Source organism: Colletes latitarsis, unplaced genomic scaffold (assembly GCF_051014445.1).
Source record: "Colletes latitarsis isolate SP2378_abdomen unplaced genomic scaffold, iyColLati1 scaffold0018, whole genome shotgun sequence".
NCBI lineage: Eukaryota > Metazoa > Arthropoda > Insecta > Hymenoptera > Colletidae > Colletes > Colletes latitarsis.
Window position 1 is genome coordinate 15,737,603 of NW_027488369.1, and position 6,708 is coordinate 15,744,310.

Consider the following 6,708-nt stretch of genomic DNA (forward strand, 5'->3'; position numbering starts at 1 on the left):
CATAACCAGCGCTATCCTCTAAAATACTAATCGGAACCAGCCTCTATTGACTATTTCAGTGTGGTACAACATTACTACTTGATCCAAACCAGAAAAAGGCAAAGGATCTGGCCAACAAGTATGCGAAAAACGCGAAAGTATGAGCCAGATGATTGCAAATACCAGAACTAACACAGACATAACCTGCGTTATCCTCTAAAATACTAATCGGAACCAGCTTTTATTGACTGTTACAGTGTGGTACCACATTACTACGTGATCCAAACCAGAAAAAGGCCAGGATCTGGCCAACAAGTATGCGAAAAACGCGAAAGTACGAGCCAGATGAGGACAAATCCCAGACCTACCCGAGACATAACCGGCGTTATCCTCTAAAATATTAATCGCAACCAGTTTAATTGACTGTTTCGGTGTGGAACCTCAATACTACGGGATCCAAAACAGAAAAAACCCAGGATCTGGTCAACAAGTATGCGAAAAACGCCAAAGTATGAGCCAGATGATTGCAAATACCAGAACTAACCCAGATATAACCAGCGTTATCCTCTAAAATACTTATCGGAACCAGCCTCTATTGACTATTTCAGTGTGGTACCACATTACTACGTGTTCCAAACGAGAAAAGGGCTAGGGTCTGGCCAACAAGTGTGCGAAAAACGCGAAAGTATGAGCCAGATGGTTTCAAATACCAGAACTAACACAGACATAACTAGCGTTATCCTCTAAAATACTAATCGGAACCAGCTTTTATTGACTGTTTCAGTGTGGTACCACATTACTACGTGATCCAAACCAGAAAAAGGCCGGAATCTGGCCTACAAGTATGCGAAAAACGCGAAAGTACGAGCCAGATGAGGACAAATCCCAGACCTACCCGAGACATAACCGGCGTTATCCTCTAAAGTATTAATCGGAACCAGGTTTAATTGACTGTTTCAGTGTGGTACCTCTTTACTACGTGGTCCAAGCCAGAAGAAGGCCAGGATGTGGCCAACAAGTATGCGAAAAATGCGAAAGTACGATCCAGATGAGGGCAAATTCCAGAACTAACCCAGACATAACCAGCGTTATCCTCTAAAATACTAATCGGAACCTGCTTCCATTGACCGTTTCAGTGTGGAACGACATTACTGCGTGATCCGAACCAGAAAAAGGCTAGGATCAGGCCATCAAGTAAGCGAAAAACGCGAAAGTACGAGCCACATGAGGGAAAATCCCTGACCTAACCCAGACATAACCGGCGTTATCCGCTAAAATATTAATCGCAACCAGGTTTAATTGTCTGTTTCGTTGTGGAACCACATTACTGCGGGATCCAAACCAGAAAAAACCCAGGGTCTGGCCAACAAGTATGCGCAAAATGCGAAAGTACGAGCCAGATGAGGGCAAATCCCAGACCAAACCAAGACATAACCGGCGTTATCCTCTAAAATATTAACGCAACCAGGTTTAATTGACTGCTTCGGTGTGGTACCGCATTACTACGTGATCCAAACCAGAAAAAGGCCATGATCTGGCCAACAAGTATGCGAAAAATGCGAAAGTATGAGCCAGATGAGGGCAAGTACCAGACCTAACAGAGACATAACCGGCGTTATCCTCTAAAATACTAATCGGAACCAGCTTCTATTGCCTGTTTCAGTGTGGTACAACATTACTACGTGATCCAACCCAGAAAAAGGCAAAGGATCTGGCCAACAAGTATGCGAAAAACGCGAAAGTATGAGCCAGATGATTGCAAATACCAGAACTAACACAGACATAACCTGCGTTATCCTCTAAAATACTAATCGGAACCAGCTTTTATTGACTGTTACAGTGTGGTCCCACATTACTACGTGATCCAAACCAGAAAAAGGCCAGGATCTGGCCAACAAGTATGCGAAAAACGCGAAAGTCGAGCCAGATGAGGACAAATCCCAGACCTACCCGAGACATAACCGGCGTTATCCTCTAAAATATTAATCGCAACCAATCTGATTGCCTGCTTCGGTGTGGAACCTCATTACTACGGGATCCAAAACAGAAAAAACCCAGGGTCTGGGCAACAAGTGTGCGAAAAACGCGAAAGTATGCGCCAGATGGTTTCAAATACCAGAACTAACACAGACATAACCAGCGTTATCCTCTAAAATACTAATCGGAACCAGCTTTTATTGACTGTTTCAGTGTGGTACCACATTACTACGTGATCCAAACCAGAAAAAGGTCAGGATCTGGCCTACAAGTATGCGAAAAACGCGAAAGTACGAGCCAGATGAGGACAAATCCCAGACCTACCCGAGACATAACCGGCGTTATCCTCTAAGGTATTAATCGGAACCAGGTTTAATTGACTGTTTCAGTGTGGTACCTCTTTACTACGTGGTCCAAGCCAGAAGAAGGCCAGGATGAGACCAACAAGTATGCGAAAAATGCGAAAGTACGAGCCAGATGAGGGCAAATACCAGACCTAACCGAGACATAACCGGCGTTATCCTCTAAAATATTAATCGCAACCAGGTTTAATTGACTGTTTCGTTGTGGAACCACATTACTGCGGGACCCAAACCAGAAAAAACCCAGGATCTGGCCAAGAAGTATGAGAAAAATGCGAAAGTACGATCCAGATGAGGGCAAATCCCAGACCTAACCGAGACATAACCGGCGTTATCCTCTAAAATATTATTCGCAACCAGGTTTAATTGACTGTTTCGGTGTGGTACCACATTACTACGTGGTCCAAGCCAGAAAAAGGCCAGGATCAGGCCAACAAGTATGCGAAAAACGCGAAAGTACGAGCCAGATGAGGACAAATCCCAGACCTAACCGAGACATAACCGGCGTTATCCTCTAAAATATTAATCGCAACCAGGTTTAATTGACTGTTTCGTTGTGGAACCACATTACTACGGGATCGAAACCAGACAAAACGCAGGATCTGGCCAACAAGTATGCGAAAAATGCGAATGCATGAGCCAGATGATTGCAAATACCAGAACTAACCCAGACGTAACCGGCGTTATCCCCTAAAATATTAATCGCAACCAGGTTTAATTGACTGTTTCGGTGTGGTACCGCATTACTACGTGATCCAAACCAGAGAAAGGCCAGGATCTGGCCAACAAGTATGCGAAAAATGTGAAAGTACGAGTCAGATGAGGACAAATCCCAGACCTAGCCGAGTCATAACCGGCGTTATCCTCTAAAATATTGATCGCAACCAGTTTAATTGACTGTTTCGGTGTGGAACCTCATTACTACGTTATCCAAACCAGATAAAGCCCAGGATCTGGCCAACAAGTATGAGGAAAATGCGAAAGTTCGAGCCAGATGAGGGCAAGTACCAGACCTAACCCAGACAAAACCGGCGTTATCCCCTAAAGTATTAATCGCAACCAGGTTTAATTGACTGTTTCCGTGTGGAACCACATTACTACGGGATCCAAACCAGAAAAAACCCAGGATCTGGCCAACAACTATGAGAAAAACGCGAAAGTATGAGCCAGATGATTGCAAATACCAGAACTATCCCAGGCATAACCAGCGTTATCCTCTAAAATATTAATCGCAACCAGGTTTAATTGACTGTTTCGGTGTGGTGACGCATTACTACGTGATCCAAACCAGAAAAAGTCCAAGATCTGGCCAACAAGTATGCGAAAAATGCGAAAGTACGAGCCAGATGAGGGCAAATACCAGACCTAGCCCAGACATTACCGGCATTATCCTCTAAAATATTAATCGCAACCAGATTTAATTGACTGTTTCGGTGTGGTACCGCATTACTACGTGATCCAAACCAGAAAAAGCCCAGGATCTGGCCAACAAGTATGCGAAAAAAGCGAAAGTATGTGCCAGATGATAGCAAATACCAGAACTAACCCAGACATAACCAGCGTTATCCTCTAAAATACATATCGGAACCAGCTTCTATTGACTGTTTCAGTGTGGTACCACATTACTACGTGATCCAAACCAGAAAAGGGCCAGGGTCTGGCCAACAAGTATGCGAAAAATGCGAAAGTCCCAGCCAGATGAGGGCAAATACCAGACCTAACCGAGACATAACCCGCGTTATCCTCTAAAATATTAATCGCAACCAGGTTTAATTGACTGTTTCGGTGTTGTACCGCATTACTACGGGATCCAAACCAGAAAGAGGCCAGGATCAGGCCAACAAGAATGCGAAAAAAGCGAAAGTACGAGCCAGATGTGGGCAAATCCCAGACCTAACCGAGACATAACCGGCGTTATCCTCTAAAATATTAATCTGAACCAGGTTTAATTGACTGTTTCGTTGTGGAACCACATTACTACGGGATCGAAACCAGACAAAACCCAGGATCTGGCCAACAAGTATGCGAAAAATGCTAAAGCATGAGCCAGATGATTGCAAATACCAGAACTAACCCAGACGTAACCGGCGTTATCCCCTAAAATATTAATCGCAACCAGGTTTAATTGACTGTTTCGGTGTGGTACCGCATTACTTCGTGATCCAAACCAGAGAAAGGCCAGGATCTGGCCAACAAGTATGCGAAAAATGCGAAAGTCCCAGCCAGATGAGGGCAAATACCAGACCTAACCGAGACATAACCCGCGTTATCCTCTAAAATATTAATCGCAACCAGGTTTAATTGACTGTTTCGGTGTTGTACCGCATTACTACGGGATCCAAACCAGAAAGAGGCCAGGATCAGGCCAACAAGAATGCAAAAAAAGCGAAAGTACGAGCCAGATGTGGGCAAATCCCAGACCTACCCGAGACATAACCGGCGTTATCCTCTAAAATATTAATCTGAACCAGGTTTAATTGACTGTTTCGTTGTGGAACCACATTACTACGGGATCGAAACCAGACAAAACCCAGGATCTGGCCAACAAGTATGCGAAAAATGCGAATGCATGAGCCAGATGATTGCAAATACCAGAACTAACCCAGACGTAACCGGCGTTATCCCCTAAAATATTAATCGCAACCAGGTTTAATTGACTGTTTCGGTGTGGTACCGCATTACTACGTGATCCAAACCAGAGAAAGGCCAGGATCTGGCCAACAAGTATGCGAAAAATGTGAAAGTACGAGTCAGATGAGGACAAATCCCAGACCTAGCCGAGTCATAACCGGCGTTATCCTCTATACTATTGATCGCAACCAGTTTAATTGACTGTTTCGGTGTGGAACCTCATTACTACGTTATCCAAACCAGATAAAGCCCAGGATCTGGCCAACAAGTATGAGGAAAATGCGAAAGTTCGAGCCAGATGAGGGCAAGTACCAGACCTAACCCAGACAAAACCGGCGTTATCCCCTAAAATATTAATCGCAACCAGGTTTAATTGACTGTTTCGGTGTGGAACCACATTACTACGGGATCCAAACCAGAAAAAACTCAGGATCTGGCCGACAAGTATTCGAAAAATGCGATAGTATGAGCCAGGGGAGGGCAAATACCAGACTTAACACAGACATAACCTGCGTTATCCTCTAAAATATTAATCGCAACCGGGTTTAGTTGACTGTTTCCGTGTGGAACCACATTACTACGGGATCCAGACCAGAAAAAACCCAGGATCTGGCCAACAACTATGAGAAAAACGCGAAAGTATGAGCCAGATGATTGCAAATACCAGAACTATCCCAGGCATAACCAGCGTTATCCTCTAAAATATTAATCGCAACCAGGTTTAATTGACTGTTTCGGTGTGGTGACGCATTACTACGTGATCCAAACCAGAAAAAGTCCAAGATCTGGCCAACAAGTATGCGAAAAATGCGAAAGTACGAGCCAGATGAGGGCAAATACCAGACTTAGCCCAGACATTACCGGCATTATCCTCTAAAATATTAATCGCAACCAGATTTAATTGACTGTTTCGGTGTGGTACCGCATTACTACGTGATCCAAACCAGAAAAAGCCCAGGATCTGGCCAACAAGTATGCGAAAAAAGCGAAAGTATGTGCCAGATGATAGCAAATACCAGAACTAACCCAGACATAACCAGCGTTATCCTCTAAAATACATATCGGAACCAGCTTCTATTGACTGTTTCAGTGTGGTACCACATTACTACGTGATCCAAACCAGAAAAGGGCCAGGGTCTGGCCAACAAGTATGCGAAAAATGCGAAAGTCCCAGCCAGATGAGGGCAAATACCAGACCTAACCGAGACATAACCCGCGTTATCCTCTAAAATATTAATCGCAACCAGGTTTAATTGACTGTTTCGGTGTTGTACCGCATTACTACGGGATCCAAACCAGAAAGAGGCCAGGATCAGGCCAACAAGAATGCGAAAAAAGCGAAAGTACGAGCCAGATGTGGGCAAATCCCAGACCTAACCGAGACATAACCGGCGTTATCCTCTAAAATATTAATCTGAACCAGGTTTAATTGACTGTTTCGTTGTGGAACCACATTACTACGGGATCGAAACCAGACAAAACCCAGGATCTGGCCAACAAGTATGCGAAAAATGCTAAAGCATGAGCCAGATGATTGCAAATACCAGAACTAACCCAGACGTAACCGGCGTTATCCCCTAAAATATTAATCGCAACCAGGTTTAATTGACTGTTTCGGTGTGGTACCGCATTACTTCGTGATCCAAACCAGAGAAAGGCCAGGATCTGGCCAACAAGTATGCGAAAAATGTGAAAGTACGAGTCAGATGAGGACAAATCCCAGACCTAGCCGAGTCATAACCGGCGTTATCCTCTAAAA